Source organism: Mirounga angustirostris, unplaced genomic scaffold (assembly GCF_029215605.1).
Source record: "Mirounga angustirostris isolate CCGP_5_RB_7025 unplaced genomic scaffold, mMirAng1.0.hap1 SCAF_3, whole genome shotgun sequence".
Taxonomy (NCBI): Eukaryota; Metazoa; Chordata; class Mammalia; order Carnivora; family Phocidae; genus Mirounga; species Mirounga angustirostris.
The window spans coordinates 54,394,961-54,411,227 of NW_026991711.1; the positions used below are offsets into that span (position 1 = coordinate 54,394,961).

At 38.3% G+C, this 16,267-nt stretch overlaps 1 protein-coding gene across 5 annotated transcripts in view; it reads right to left on the bottom strand.

Moving 5' to 3' along the window:
• The window catches only part of TSC22D1 (TSC22 domain family member 1), a 134,124-nt gene that overhangs the window by 59,997 nt on the left and 57,860 nt on the right, over positions 1 to 16,267 (bottom strand). The gene's annotated exons all lie outside the window — the stretch shown is intronic.

Here is a 16,267-nt window from a genome sequence, read left to right on the forward strand (position 1 = left end):
TTAGCTGCCCCTTTAGGGAAAAAAAAAATTATTCTTGATCCCTATTTCATACCATAGAAAAAGATCAAATCAGATGGATTGTAGCTCTGTGAAAGATAAAACAATTTCTAGAAAATAACAGGAATATCTTGGGAATGGGCAAAGATTTCTTAAACAAGACCCAAAAGCATTAACTATAAAAGAAAAGATGAACAAATTAAACTATATCAAAATTGGAATTTATGTTCATTAAAAGAGATGAATAAAAGAATGGAAAGATAAATCACACTGTGAGAGGGGATATTTGTAACATATCAAAGAGCTCATTTCAGGAACATTTAAAGAACTCCGAAAACCAGTAAGAAAAAGTCAACCCAACAGAAAAGTGGGCAAGAAACATGAACAAACATTTTATAAAATAATACATCTAAATAACCTATCTTTCTATGTTCAACCTCAATAGTAAAAAAGGGAAATGCAATATAAAACCACAAGGAGGTACACTACACATCCACCAAGATGGCTAAAATTAGAAAGACTCACCAGTGGGTTTAAATCTAAGTATTAGGTGGGGTACTTGGGCGGCTCAGTCAGTTAAACATCCGGCTCTGGATTTCCACTCAGGTCATGATCTAAGGGCTGGGTGTGGAGCCTGCTTAAGATTCTCTCTCTCCCTCTCCTTCTGCCTTTCTCCCCCATCTCCCTCTCTTAAAAAAAAAAAAAAAAAAAAAATCTAAGTGATGGGTAGGATGTGGAGCAACTGGAACACTCATACATAGCTGGTAGGTTCGTGAAAATAGGTACAACCACTTTGTACCACTTTGGAAACCTGGGAATATCTACTAAAGATGAACATACACAAACCAACCAGCAGTCTTTTTTTTTTTTTTTAAAGCAGTCATTCCCAGGCATATACTTAACAGAAATGCAAACATATGTGCATCAAAAGACATACACAAGAATAGTCACAGCTGGGGCGCCTGGGTGGCTCAGTCGGTTAAGCGTCTGCCTTCAGCTCAGGTCATGATCCCACGGTCCTGGGATCGAGTCCCGCATCGGGCTCCTGGCTCAGCAGGAGGAAGCTTGCTTCTCCCTCTGCCTCTGCCTGTCTGCCGCTCCCCCTGCTTATGCTCTCTCTCTCACTATCTCTGTCTCTATGTCAAATAAAAATAAATAAAATCTTTAAAAAAAAAAAATAGTCACAGCTGCATTATTCATAAGAGTCTCCAAAATGGAAACAACCCAAATGTCTATCAATAGAAAAATAGAATGTTCTACAACGAAATACTATATAGCTATGAAACTGAACAAACTCCTATTAAACTCAACAACATGAATAAATCTCAACAATACTGAGCAAAAAAAAAAAAAAAAGAACATATATAATTTCATTTACATAAAGTTCAGAATGAACAAAACTAACTGATACTGTTAAAAGTCTGTAGAATAGGTACCTTCCGGGTAATTAGGAGGTAGTTTGAGGGGATTCTAGAATGCTAGGAATGGTGTGTTTTTTTAAATCTGGATGAAGGTTACATATCCATTATTTTGTGATAATTCATCAAGTGATTTATGTACTTTCTCACAATCTGAAGGACTGATAAGGTGTTTGCCTTTGCTTCACCTAACTCAGACTCTCTCAGGGTGGGAAAAGTGTCTAAGCACGGGGCATTCCTCGAGAACCCTGAAAGGCAAATGAATAACCCACTGTCATCTGAAGGTAAAGATAAAGCACATAAAGGATATGTTGAAAACTGTGGAGAGAGATTCTTTGGAAAATTAATACATTGAAAAGCTATCATATAAACTGGGGAATTTAGAATGCCAAAGTGCACACCCAGGGCAGGATATAAGAAGACTCGTAACTTTCACCCCTGGCAGATCTTTAGGCTCAGTACAATCAGGAAGAGAAGGCTAAGGGAGAACTGTAAGTAGCCTAGCTACGCATTGAAGGAGTGTCCCAACAGAGAGTAAATACGCAAAGACTAAGAAAACAGGGGTTATTTGGGGGGTAAGAGGTGGGATGGGGAGCTCCAGGTATTCAAGGAAATCTCTGCCAAAACACTAGCTGACCACAAGCTAAAGAAATGGACACTTCAGAGATCACACAGGGCAAAGATCCAGAAATAAACCCAAACAACTATGGCCAGTTGATTTTAGGAAGGGGTGCCAAGACCATTCAATAGGAAAAGAATAGTCTCTTCATCAAATGGTGCTGGCACAATCGGACATCCACATGCAAATGAATGAAGTTAGACTCCTACTCACGCCATATACAAACTCACAATAGACCAACGATCAAGATATAAAAGCCAAAACTATAAAATTCTTAGAGTGAAACATAAAGTAAATTTTCACGACCTTGGGGGTTCGCAGATACAACACCAAAAGCATAAGCAACAAAAGAAATAAACTGGACTTCATCGAAGTTAAAAATTTTATGGATCAAAGGGCATTATCGAGCAAATGAAAAGGTAACCTACAGACTGAAGAAAATATCTGCAAAACATATATCTGATAATGACCTAGGATATAGTTTACAGACCTTTTGGGTATATAGTTAAAAGTGGAAGTAAGAAGATACACAAATAGGGGCGCCTGCATGGCTCAGTTGGTTGAGAGTCTGCCTTTGGCTCAGGTCATGATCTCAGGGTCCTGGATGGAGCCCCAATTTGGGCTCCCTGCTCAGTGGGGAGTCTGCTTCTCCTTTTCCCTCTGTCCCCACCCCTGCTTGTGCTCTCTCTCTCTCTCAAATAAATAAATAAAATCTTAAAAAAAAAAAGATACACAAATAGCTAACAAGCACATCAAAGATGCTTAACATCATTAATCATTAATCATTAGGGAAATGCAAATCAAAACCACAGTGAGATACCACCTCATACCCAGTAGGACGGCTATAATTAAAAAATACAGAAAACAAGTAGTGGTAAGGATGTGGAGAAATTAGAACCCTCATACATTGCTGGTGGGAATGTAAAATGGTACATACAGCCTCTGTGGAAAACAGTTTGGTGGTTTCTCAGAAAGTTAAACACGGAATTGCCGTATCACCCAGCAATTCCACTCTTACATATTATGTCCAAAAGAACTGAAAACAGGTAACTCAAACAACTATTTGTAACCAAATATTCATAGTAGCACTATTCACAAAAGGTGGAAACCACTCAAATGTCCATTAACCCATGAACTGACAAAATGTAGTCAATATACACACATGGAACATTATTCAGCCATAAACATGAAGTACTGATTCGTGCTATAAGGTAGACGAAGCTGGGAATCATTATGCTAAGTAAAAGAAGTCAGACAAAAGAGGCTGCACATTGTATGCTGCCATGCATATGAAATATTCAGGAAAGGTAAATCCAGAGAAACAGAAAGCAGCTTGGTGGTTGCCAGGGGCTGGGGCCAAATGAGGAGCTGCTGCGTAATGGGTGGGGAGCTTTCTTTTGGAGTGATGAAAATGTTTTGGAACGTGATAAAAGTCATGGTTACACAACACACGACACTGTGAATGTACTAAATATCCCTGAATTGTACATGTTAAAACGGGTAATTCATGTTTATGTTAAACTGAATTTCACCTCAATTTAAAATCAAAACAAAATAAAACCTGTGACCTGAATTAGAGAGCCAAAATTACATTCAATCCCATTTTTCCATCACCTCTCATAGCCCATATGGCACTGAGTCAAAGTAGATTCTGTCTCCATTTCAGAATATGATTCTCTCCTCCTCCTTTTCCTTGCCACTGTCCCTGCCTTAATTCAGGTCTATCACTTCTTACCTGCTAATCACAACAGTGTCACAGATAATCTAATTGCCAACAATATTGTTCCCCATTTTTAAGCCCTTCACTAAATTGCTGCCAGATCCATTCTTCCAAAATGCAAATCTAATCAATTTTTCTGCTCAAAATCCTTCCATGTTTCCTTATGGCTTTTAAGATAAAGTGAAGCTGCTTATCCAGCACAAAAAGTCCTATTTAGCCCCTTCCTACCCTCTGGCTTCATCTACTGTCATTCCCTGTCTCTTCTCCAATTGCATAGGACATACTCTTCTATTTCAAAGATCTATGTTGTTTAAGGTCTCTGCACTTCCTCTAACTGGGAAATCCTTTTCCAAGTAAGTAACTTCCCTCAAAAATTCAACTAAACATCTCATCCTCTAGGAAGGGTCATTCCCCAGCTCCCAATTCACTACTTTCACATATAGCAAGCACTTATCAAAGAACTTACCACACTGTAGTGTAATTGGCTTACTTCCCTATAGACTAGATAATCCCCTAGTAGACCCTGACAGCAGGGGCCATGATTTCATCATATTTATATCTCAAGTACCTCCTCAGCAAATGTTCATCAATTCAGCCATTTGCTCAGTCAAACATAAAATAATTCATAGATCTGCTCACCTTTTGCTACTTGATCATTAGGCCTTCGTGACTGGCCAATATCCAAGAGAATAATTAGCAACTTGGTTGCACAATATTTCTGCTAAGTAATCCATCCTCAAACTAAACAAGAGCTTCTTGATTAATGCATTTAATATATGAAAGAATATTTTCTAATCCTTATTAAAAAATTGCTCTAAGTCAATCTAAAGAATTACAAATTTTCTTTTTTTATTAAGTAAGACTACAGACAAGGTAAAAATCCCTTAATTAGTTTTGAGATGAACACCTAAATATAAAAATTTAGCTAACTGTTCTCTCCCTCACTGGAAATACACAATTGATCTTGGTCTTTAGACATACAATTATGCTCACTCCTATACCACTTCCTACCAATTCCCTTAGTCATACTGCCCTGAGTTCTCAGGCTCACCAAAGCATTTGGTTGGTATTAGATAATGTGCTAGAAACCAGATTCTTTCAGAATATTTTTCACAGAAAATTGAAATTTCAAAGAATTGTTCAATTGTTTCTGCTGAAAACACTTGGTATCTGAGAATGCTTTGACAATCTAAATTTGAACATACCCAGGTAAACCCAGATAAGTATGAATATATCTCTAGACTGCCCTGATGATTCTAATATATCTAAAATTTATAAATACTTCCTATAAAATAGTACTTGAATGACAAATTATAGTCATGTGTTTTCATTGTTCACAGGGTAATTTTTATTCTAATTGTTTTAATCCAGTCTAATTCTTTCCACGTAATAACATCTATAGATTCCCAACACCTAAAAAAAAATGAAGCACCATTATTCACTTACTTTCCTTATAGTCAAGACGATTTTTCCTAGGGCTATTTCTGCTGACCCAAAGCATGTTCTCCATTTTCATTAAGTTTATAAATTCACAGAAAAGACCTCGGGCAAATATTTTCTCAGTGCCAACAATTCTTGCACTTTGCCTAATTAACTCATTTGTTTTATGTCTTACAGGGCTGGAATCTGCAATTACTATTTCCATCTCTACACTGGCTGCTAGAAAGCTCTCAGCTAATTTATGGCCCATTTCTAGACTTCCTCATATGCAGAGTCTGGGTATTATTCTCATTCTGGGCTCCATCTTATCCTTTTCAACCTCTCTCTTTTGCCACAATATACACTTAAATTTATTTTGTCACGCTGGATATATTTTTGTAAACTGCCTTTAACTCCTTCTGGAATATATCCTTCCTTAAAAAACCACATATGTGCACTTAACTAATTAATTAGCCAGTCTGCTTCTGGGCTGCCAAATGTTGCAGACGCCAGACATAATCAGACTTATTCCACAGCTGTTCAATAATTCCTATGGTCATTCTTGGTTGATGACATATCCATTCCCCACATAAACCACTATATATATTTTTTTCATTCTCTTAGAGCCTCTATAATTTATCTATCAACAAATCACATCTCTACCTAAATTTCAGAGATGATAGAGCCAATCAATTAAATTCCCTCACTCCTCCCCACAGCCCACCTTAAAATTTCTAAATTATAATCTCAAGCAAAAGAAAGAAAAGCCTTCCATCTGGGTTCTTAATGCTAAAACTCTGTCAGTTTTTTTCCATAGATTTACTTTATCTCATTTATTTAATGGCATCCCCTCAGCTGGTTCCTTCGTTTACCACAGACATTTTATAAAGAACATTTTACTCTCTGCCACTGTCATTTTGGGGGCACTGCCAGAGGTTCCTGAGGTGGGACTAGAATGGAGAGGGATTTGGAACTAGAATCTGGAAGGTGGTGAGCCAACAGTAGGCGGTATGAAAAATTTAGTGGGTAAAAAAATGGATAAAACCCTGACAGGCAAGGGGCATCTGGGTGGCTCAGTTGGTTAAGTGACTGCCTTCAGCTCAGGTCATGATCCCGGAGTCCCGGGATCGAGTCCCGCATCGGGCTCCCTGCTCGGCAGGGAGTCTGCTTCTCCCTCTGACCCTCCTCCCTCTCATGCTCTCTGTCTCTCATTCTCTCTCTCTCAAATAAATAAATAAATAAATAATCTTAAAAAAAAAAAACAAAACAAAAAAAACCCTGACAGGCAACAGGTAATAATTAGACAAGTGGTTGGTCTCAGGAAATGTCACCATACATTAACAGCTGCCCCAACAGGGCACTGTCAATGCCACATATTGGAGAGTCAGTCTCTCGTCTGGGGACTTGTCAAGGCTTACACTTATCAAAGCAAGCACTCTGCAAAGAGAAATAAAATATCCAAGGCACCCGATTTAGGGTGTGAGGTGGGGAACTGATGATTGGAACAAAGCGGTAAACCAATTATAAATACTGAACGATAAAGCATCAGATTTATACTGTCCCTCCTGCTGAATTCCCCAGTATTGAAATGGAACTCTTTAAATCCTCCCTACAGTCCGACTTGGTCCCAGAGACTGAGCTGGGGAAGGGGTGAGCGTACTAGTGGGAGTCAAGTGGAACAGATGACAGAAAATGATTACCCACATGACATGCAGGATAAAATGCAGGAGAAGAGGAACTCTAAATATAAGAGGACAAGTTAGGAGTCTACTGTAGTAAAAACAACAACAAACAACTCCTTAATAAGCATATAAACTGTATCAAATGCATATAAATTTACAAATATCATCCTGAAACTGTGAGAGAATGAGTACTAACACATGCATTGTGGGGTGATGCTCCACTGAAATGGCTCTCTCCCAATGTTACCAGTGATCTTTACACTCAACAGCCGATTTTTAGTATTTAACCTACCCAAAATTGTGCTTGCATGGCACTATAGACCAACTGAAAGAAATGTCTCTCTCTAACTTGCCTTTAGAGGCAACAACAACACAAAATTGTAGCCAAAAAGAAAGGTGTGTCAATTTACCTTTTTGGTATATGGTTAATTTCCACTTGCCATGTCTTGCTCACTAAAAATTCTCTCTCTCATAGTTTCAAAATATTTGTAAATTTACTTGACTTTGATACAGATAAAAAAGTGTTTTGTTTTGTTTTGTTTTTGATGTGGAACCATTACTTTCAAATGTTCCATGCTTTTCTGATTCATGACTAAGTTGTTGATTTTCCAGGTCCCATTTTGGTCCTAGAGATACAAAGTAACTATATTCCTGTTTGAGATGGAAAACCCTCTCAGATAACCTTTAACTTCTCTCAGCCTGAAAAACTCTTTACCACTGGTTAAATACTCTTTCAGAGTCCAACAGTAACAGCTAACACTTGCAAGACCAGCTCCACGTGATTTATTATATGTTAACTCATTTAGTCCTCAACCAGGGTTCTTCACTGGAACCACTGCAGACAGAAAATTATCTTAGAGGCTGTTTCCTCAAATCTCCCAAGGACGGTTCATAACTAGTGCCATTCGAGATGCACAAAAGAGAAGTCATTACTTAAAATAGATGCCTTAGGTCATTAGGGCTTAATTTTCTCAAGAAACCCCAGTTAAGAAAGGCTACAAGTCAAAAATCCCGGTAGGTAAGTTATATTATCATCCCCATTTGACATTTGAAGAAACAGGCAGAAATTGAGTCACTTGATCAAGTTCACATAGCTAGTAAGTGGGAGAACCAGGATTCAAATCCAGGCCATCTAGATCCAGAGCCCTTACTACTTCAGTATGTCCAACCTCGTTGCTCTGAATCCACTTAGCTTGTAATCCATGTGTAGACTATGCCTGTGACCTTATCCTTAAGGACTCACTATTTTTTTAACTATTTCACATGCACACATTTTCTTCACAACAAAACTGCAAGCTATTTAAAATAAGGACTGCGACAAAATTTCCTTGTATTCCCATAGCACTAGGCCCACAAAAAAAAAAAAAAGAAGAAAAATCTTTAATTGATCAGTGCAATTGATAATAGCCATAAGAAATTAAGAAACAAAGAGTGAATTTGGGTGAGACCAGGTTACTTGATATAAACCTGGCTGAAGCCAAAAACTATAGTCATCATTCATTACAGACACACTAATATGTGCACACTGAACATAATGAAGTTTGAAGATTAATATATGGACAAGCTTCACATAGCATAGACATATTTACAATCAACAATTTTCAAGTCTTTATATAATTACTAATATGAAAGCTACTATTTCAGCAATTCTATTCCTCCTGATAGTTTCTAATATTCCCAGGCAGATACTCTAAAGTACATAGAAAATAGCAGAGGGCAGAGAGGTGACATAGTTAAACATAGAATCTCTAGAAATCTGCTGGGGCTCTCTTTTGGAATATACAAATCTAAATTGAAGTTAACATAGCAGAAGAGAAAGGAAAAGAAATTATTTCCACCACAACTGAAGGAATGCCATACATAAATAACCTTGAATTTTTGTATTACCATTGCTAATAAATTTGTAAATCATCTACTTGCCCAAGGAAGCAGGGTGTGTGACCTAGAATATAAAAACCTGCCAGTATTTTCGACTCTAAAGCACAGAGAATAGAGAAGTTTACAGCATGAACTCCCAGTGTTTCTACCTGAAGGTTATAAAGACAAATGAAACAGAAACAGAGGTAAGACCTGGCGAGTGGATAAGCAGGTCATTCTACAGCTAGTGAATATTTCATTACAATTCTTGATACCTTTCCTCCTTTTACTTAAACACTGATCCATTACAAAACCTAATTTTATAGATCCTTGAACATATCTATATTTTATTTTGACTACAAATACTTAGAATACCTTAATATTTTAAATAAATTCATGACAAAATTAAGAGACTTTGAACAGAGTATATTAACATAAAAAGATGGAAATTTAGTTCTTAACTCTTTGTTAAATATGGAAGAAAATATACCTAGACTTTATTATAAGTGATAATTACTCAACAGGAACGTGAACTTCTAGTAGTTCTTTGTCCAATGCATCAAAGTCCCTGTAAAACCTACAGAAGAAAACACTACTTCACTTGATATCACCAAAAAAAATTTTTACTTTCTTAGGGCACTTAACCAGGCTTCTGTTTACTGGTATAGATTCCATTTTTCTCCTTGTGAAGCCAGAAAAATTAAGCCCATATTTAATGGATATTTCTTCCCTTTTTCCCATCAACACCAAACATCACTCTACATTTTACCTGTGATCTAATTTTAGACCCATTTTTACGTGCCTATTAAAAGTCTCAAGCAGATTGATAAAACTAAATTAAATGTCTATGCCAAAGATAACGTTTACCATTTCTTTAAAACCACATAAATAAAACTACCTGATGGAATGTTAAATATTTAAGCTTAAAACATCATTACCACAATTCCAACGTATTAAAATTTAACATACAAGACCAACAGCAAACATTCGTCCTGGATATCTCTTATTCAATTGGAGAAGTTACTCCAAAACTCTATTCAATATTATGTTACAAAAGCCAAATGTAAATTTAAGTTAAAAATCCCAGAATGGAGACTAAAACCAGTGTTCTTGAAAGAAAACTACACATAACTCACTAATTCTACTGAGAGGCTTTCACTTGGAAGGTTGTCTCTATTGCAGGCAAACTGCTGCCCAATATAATTCTTAGGTTTTGTTTTTGGTTTTTTTTTTTTAATTTTTAAATTTTTTAATTTAAAACACCAAAGCTTATGTCTTAAGTATTTAAGTGATCAAAGGTTCACTATTTCATTATCTTTGTATAATTTTTTTTTAAAACATATACTTTAAAACTACATAGTTTCTTTTTTTTCCAAACCATATAATTAAACAAGGAAACCGTATACTCTGCTATTAAATTATCCCGGAAAAACTCTGTGACCTCACTTTATGTCTGCTGAAACTACTCTGTACAAGTTTGAACAGCCTTATTTCAAAACCAAAAGTAGCTGTTATTGGACAACTGGATTTCTCAATAAATTTCAATTTCACTCAATAAGTAATTATTGAATGCCTACTAAACATAAGGTACTATGATATATTCTGTAGGGCATTCCAAGTGAAAATCAAGCATTCTCCACCTTTAAGCAGCTTATGGAATAGGATAAATATTTTCTTAACATGTAATGATAACAGCAAACATCTATATAGGACTGGGCAGTATTTTAAACATGTATTAACTTATTTATTCCGCACATAAGCCCTGGGAGCTGGGTACCATTACTGCTCGCAATTCATAAATGAGAAAAATTAGGCTCAGAGAGTTCAGGTAATAAGCTCAAGGTGCAGGAGCAGTAAGAGATGGAACTGGGATGTGAATTCAGGCAGTGCAAGTCCAGAGCCCTTCCTTATAACCACTCTGGCCCTGCTGACCCAAAGAAATGATTAAGGTAGGGCGTGGATGGATGGCAAAAAAACTGCCACAAAAAAAAAGAAAAGGTCTTGAGTTTCCAAAAGCAGATCACGTCTAATCAGGCAGAACTTAAAATGTGGCCCCAGGATAGGTTAAGTTTCAGGGGGAAGAATGAAGTGGGAATTCTAGCTAAAGAGGGTATGGAAGAAAGAGCAAGGGGCTATGTTGAAATAATATTATTAAAAGTATGAGTCAGTAGAACAAGATTTCTGAACTGGGTACTGAGAGGGAATGTTTGAATGAAACTAATTGCATGCCTGGGAAGGAGGGAGGTAGGCTTGGATGCTGGATGGTCCATATGGTATCTCCTACAAATAGTCCATAGAAGCACCACTGGGCTGTGGTGGTGATAATGGGGATGGAAGGCAAAAGGAGAAAAAAAGCAAGAGCAGAATCAGAGATAACCCAGTGTCTGCTGTGGACCAGACATAGGGGACTGGGACAAGCATGTGGGAGGCATAAGAAAGTGGATGCCAAGGTGACTAAGCTTTGGAGCCTCGATGACAGGAACACCAGGGCACTCGTGCATAGAAGCTATGCACTTAGGAGGAATTCAAACAAAATCCAAGGCTGTTAGTCAGCTTATTGGACGGGGCAATGGGAAAGAGACCCAAGGCTGAAGATAAGGACCCGGGGTCCTCTGCAGAGTGTAGAGTTTAAGAACTGGCAAATGCTTCAGCAGGAAGTTGACAGAAAGAAACATAACTAAGGAGACAACTTACATACCCATACCTAGCTTGAGGGAATGATGGTAAATAGCCAAGAAAGGAGATAAAAACAGAAGAAGTAGACAACTAGAGCAGTGCAGTGTCAGAATCAGCAAGACTCACCAAGCAGTGAAAGAGCAAGCTGAGCCAGGTCTAAGAAGAAAAGGAGTCAGAATATAGGTTGCCCTGAAGAGCTAAGGATCTGAATTCTTCTCAACGTTTTACACTCAAAATAAATATATTATTTCTAAAACCTTACAAAGCCTAATCATGTATATACTGATGTTAACCCCTAAAGCCAACAAAGGAAAGGAACTTAAAGTCTACGAAATACTATAGAATTGGAACTCCTCACCCTGGAGAAGGTAATAGGATGCCCACAATAGAGGAAGCCACAGCGTAAACAACAAGAAGGGCTCCCCGCAATGTCGATTTTCCTCGATGTTAGGCAATTTAAAATACTATTTCATATTAAAACAAAACTGTACTGTGGTGTGAAATAGATTCACAGGACTTCACAGAAGTTCCACGCTTGCCTCAAGTCCCTCCTAGTTTGCCTCCCCAATTCACCCCCCCCTTTGCCTTCATTGTCCCCAATGTCTCTGATGTCCCCTGTCATCAGAGCCTTAGGATTCAGCACAGTAAATGCTGAACAGAGAGGAAGCTATGAGGTACAATCAGAGCACAGAAGAGGGGACTTTTCCCAGGCTTGGGGAATCAGAGGCAACTTCTCAGAGCAGTGACACGACCTTTAACTTGGGACACAAAAATAATGAATGCCAAAAATGTGCATAAAACTCTCAAATTTCATTTACACCCTCAAGTTATAATAGATTTGTGAAGGAATTAAACTAAAAGCATGATGGTGACAAAACGGCACTCGCATTTTAAAAGAAGCTGACAGATGTTTTGCTTTTTATTTCAGTACTATTAATGACTGTACTTCCTGTTCTTCATATATAAAATAGGAACACGAGTATCTTTCTGAATTCACTAAGTCCTTTATAATTAAAGCTCATTTAACCTCACAGAGATGTTCAAAGGTAGTTGACAGTGGGTTTTTGAGACTCACATGCTAACTATATTTAGCCTGGGGTTAGTTAGCTTGGTTACAATATGATATTAATGAACCCATCACTCCGAAGCTCTCATGTTCTGGGAAGTTGCACTTTTCCATGGAGGAAACCTGGCCAGTTATCTTCAGTTGTGCTGCAGATGGTCACAATATGGATTTAGTAACAGAGAGAGAAAGAATATCTATATAACAGTGCCATCCGGATAACAGAAACAGCTTTCCAACACATCACCCTGCTTCTCTTTTTCCTCTATAATCCAGTTCTCCATCCAGCCACCCCGTATGAGCTTTTAAAAAACATATTCGACTGCGTTGCCCCCTCCACCCCATGTCCAATTAAAATCCTTTAATAGAGTTCTAGTCACAGGGCCATAGGAACTGAACTACCATAGGGCCCTACAGTATCTGGCCCCTGCTTACCTCTGCCGCACCCGTCTCATACCTCTGTCCCCCTGGCTCCCCGTGCCCGGCCACCCTGGCCTCCCTTCTGTTCCTTGAATAAGTCACACTCCTCCCACTGCACAGCCTTGGTACTTCCTGTGCCCTCTGCCAGCACGTAGGGACAGACACACAGCCCCCATTCTTGTGGGTAAAAATTTCTGAGTGAAGTATTCAGTCAAAAGGAACAACAAACCATATAAATATCGCATGAGGCCCTGTGTAATAAGCATGAAGTAGCAGATGAGCATCTGTCTTCGTAGAACAACGTATCAAGTTTAGGGAAAACTGACATGAATGCTAATAAGCAATACCGTTAAATGAGGGACCCTAAACTATTAGTGACAACCCAAAAGCCAAGATACCTGAAATCTCAGCTACTGCACTCAGTGTGCTTCTACACCTAGACAAACCAACAAATCTCCACAAAATTACCACAGAAATATTAACCAAAATAATGTTTCACTAACGGTTAAGAATGCTACAGGCAACACTGGGGAATTTCGAAGCCAACGGTGGTGTTGGTCAAAACGATCAAGAGGGGGGCGCCCGGGTGGCTCAGATGGTTGAGCATCTGCCTTCGGCTCAGGTCATGATCCCAGGGTCCTGGGATCGAGTCCCGCATCGGGCTCCCTGCTCCTTGGGAGCCTGCTTCTCCCTCTGCCTCTCTCTCTCTCTCTGTCTCTCATGAATAAAAAATAAAATCTTTAAAAAAAAAAAAAAAAAGACTGACAAAAACTAAAGGAAGAAGGGGCACCTGGGTGGCTCAGATGGTTAAGCGTCTGCCTTCGGCTCAGGTCATGATCCCAGGGTTCTGGGATCAAGCCCCGCATCGAGCTCCCTGCTTGGCGGGAAGCCTGCTTCTCCCTCTCCCACTCCCCCTGCTTGTGTTCCCTCTCTCGCTGTGTCTCTCTCTGTCAAATAAATAAAATCTTAAAAAAAAAAAAAAAGAATAGGGGCGCCTGGGTGGCTCAGTCATTAAGCATCTGCCTTCGGCTCAGGTCATGATTCCAGCGTCCTGGGATCGAGCCCCGCATCGGGTTCCCTGCTCAGTGGGGAGCCTGCTTCTTCCTCTCCCTCTGCTGTTCCCCCTGCTTGTGCTCTCTCTCTGTCAAATAAATACATAAAATCTTTAAAAAAAAAAAATGATCAAGAGGGTAGGGCGGTGGTGATGGTTGTCTAACAAAGTGAATGCACTCAATACCACTGAACTGTACCCTTAAAAGTGGTTAAGATGGCAAATTTTATGTTATGGGTAGTTTACCACAGTTTTAAAAAAACTGTACAGGCAAGGAGTAGTAAAGTTTAAATATACTTTTAAGACTAAAAAACCTAGGCCTCCTTGTCGTGAAAAACATACAAGCTAAGGACATGATCTAAGTCTATTAAATCATGAAAGATACAGTAAGAACGTGCAACTGTTCACTAAATTAGTTACTAGAATTAAAGGGGGGAAGAAAGAAGATAGACCATCAAAAGAAGAAATACGATTAGTTTTAACATGTTTGTCTTCATTAATAACCAACAATTCACATTAAAACAAGATACTATTTTCACCCATGAAATCAGAAAATCAGCAAAATTAGTAAAAGATAAGGACACGAGTACTCTCATATATCGTCAATGTAAATATAGTCAAGGCCCTTCTGAAAAGCAACTGCCAGTATTTATTGAGTCTCAAAAATGTTTGTACTCTTTTGTCCAGTAATTTCGTATCTGTGAAATAACCCTAAGGAAACAATCCTAAACGCATAAAAAGATAAATGTACAAATATGAATGTTCATTTAAGCACTATTTATAAGAATGAAAAAAATGAAATGTCTGGCAATGAAAATAAGTAAACTCTGATTCATCCACATAATGTTTTTATATAGCAAGTAAAAATATTCCTGAAGAACCTGTGATAATGTGGGAAAATGTTATGTTAAAAAATTATGGGAAGTTGCATATACCAGGTATAACTTCAAATATTTTCAAAGATGAACAAAAATCTATGTCTAGGATTTTTCGCTGCTTTTCTACAGGTGAGTTTATGTCTCTCTAATGATTGGGGGAGAAATAAGGTTAACGTAGCAACAAATTAGTTCAACTTTACACCTGGGAGGAGAGAATAAGGGAAACTGTAAACTCTGTAAAACATCCACCCAGCTGTCTTGTTTTCCACATTAAGTTCCTGGTACCTAGGATCAGGAGCTATGTCATATTTCCCGATCTCTAACACCTAGCACATAATTAATTGACATACGTAGTTGCTCAGTATGACAATCTAAGAACACCTACCCATTTAAATGACAGCATACAAAAATGTACACACACACACTTTTTATTTTTCAACAATCAGGAACCAGTCAATCAACCAAAAATCTGGGATTCTATGCAGTATTTGATTGACTAAAAAATAAATGCTACCAACCATAAATGTCTTTTTTTCCCCCCCTAAATTCTAGATAAAGTGGTAGAAATGGTTTCACGATGAAGACAGGTTTTAATTTGACTGTTGCAGGACTGATAGGGTTTGGTTAGGTGAAGAATCTGGATAGCAATTCGAGGGACAAACGGCCCAACCAAAGGACATAATTAGAGTCTTTGCATCCCCTAAATGCTGAGGTTCCCAAAAGCTCTTCCTTCAGCTCTCTGCTCTTACTTTACACACAATTCCTGGATCATCACACCTCTTCTCTCATATCCTTGTTTATCAGCATGAGGATAACAGCTTCCCAGTCAGTATCCTCCAATTTCAGAATTGTATCCTAGTCTTCAGGCTCAAATGTGACTGCTCACTGGCCATCTCTACTTGGATATTTGTTTCAAACTCACTATAATTAAAAGTGATTTAGTCTTCCCTCTGAAAACCTGTTCCTCCTGTATTTCCCATTTCTGTGAAACAGAATCACTTTCCACCTAGAAAAACAAGTTATTCTTAATTTATCCCTTGCCTACACCCACATCCATCAATTAACGAGACAGGAATTCCTAAGTCTATCTTAAGTCAGTATCTTCATTCCTATCTCTAAAGCCTCTGCCCTAGTTCAGACCCACATTAGCTCTTGCCTACGTCCTGAAATTGCCTCCTACTTGATTTTCTTGCCTCCATTCTGTCTCATGGATCCTCTTCAGAGATTAAAAGTCACCTCATCAGGCTGGTCTTCCCTGCTCCTCCAGACCAGGTTAGGTTTAGCTGTGACCCATCACACCATGATCCCCTACCTCTCCTCTCCTAATACGTCTGAAATGTTCTGTAATGGCTGTCTCCCCTATCAAGTCAGCTCCTACATGAGAGAAGAGACTGCCTTTCTTTTTTTTTTTTTTTTTAAAGATTTTATTTATTTGAGAGCGAGAGAGAGAGAGAATGAGAGAGAGAA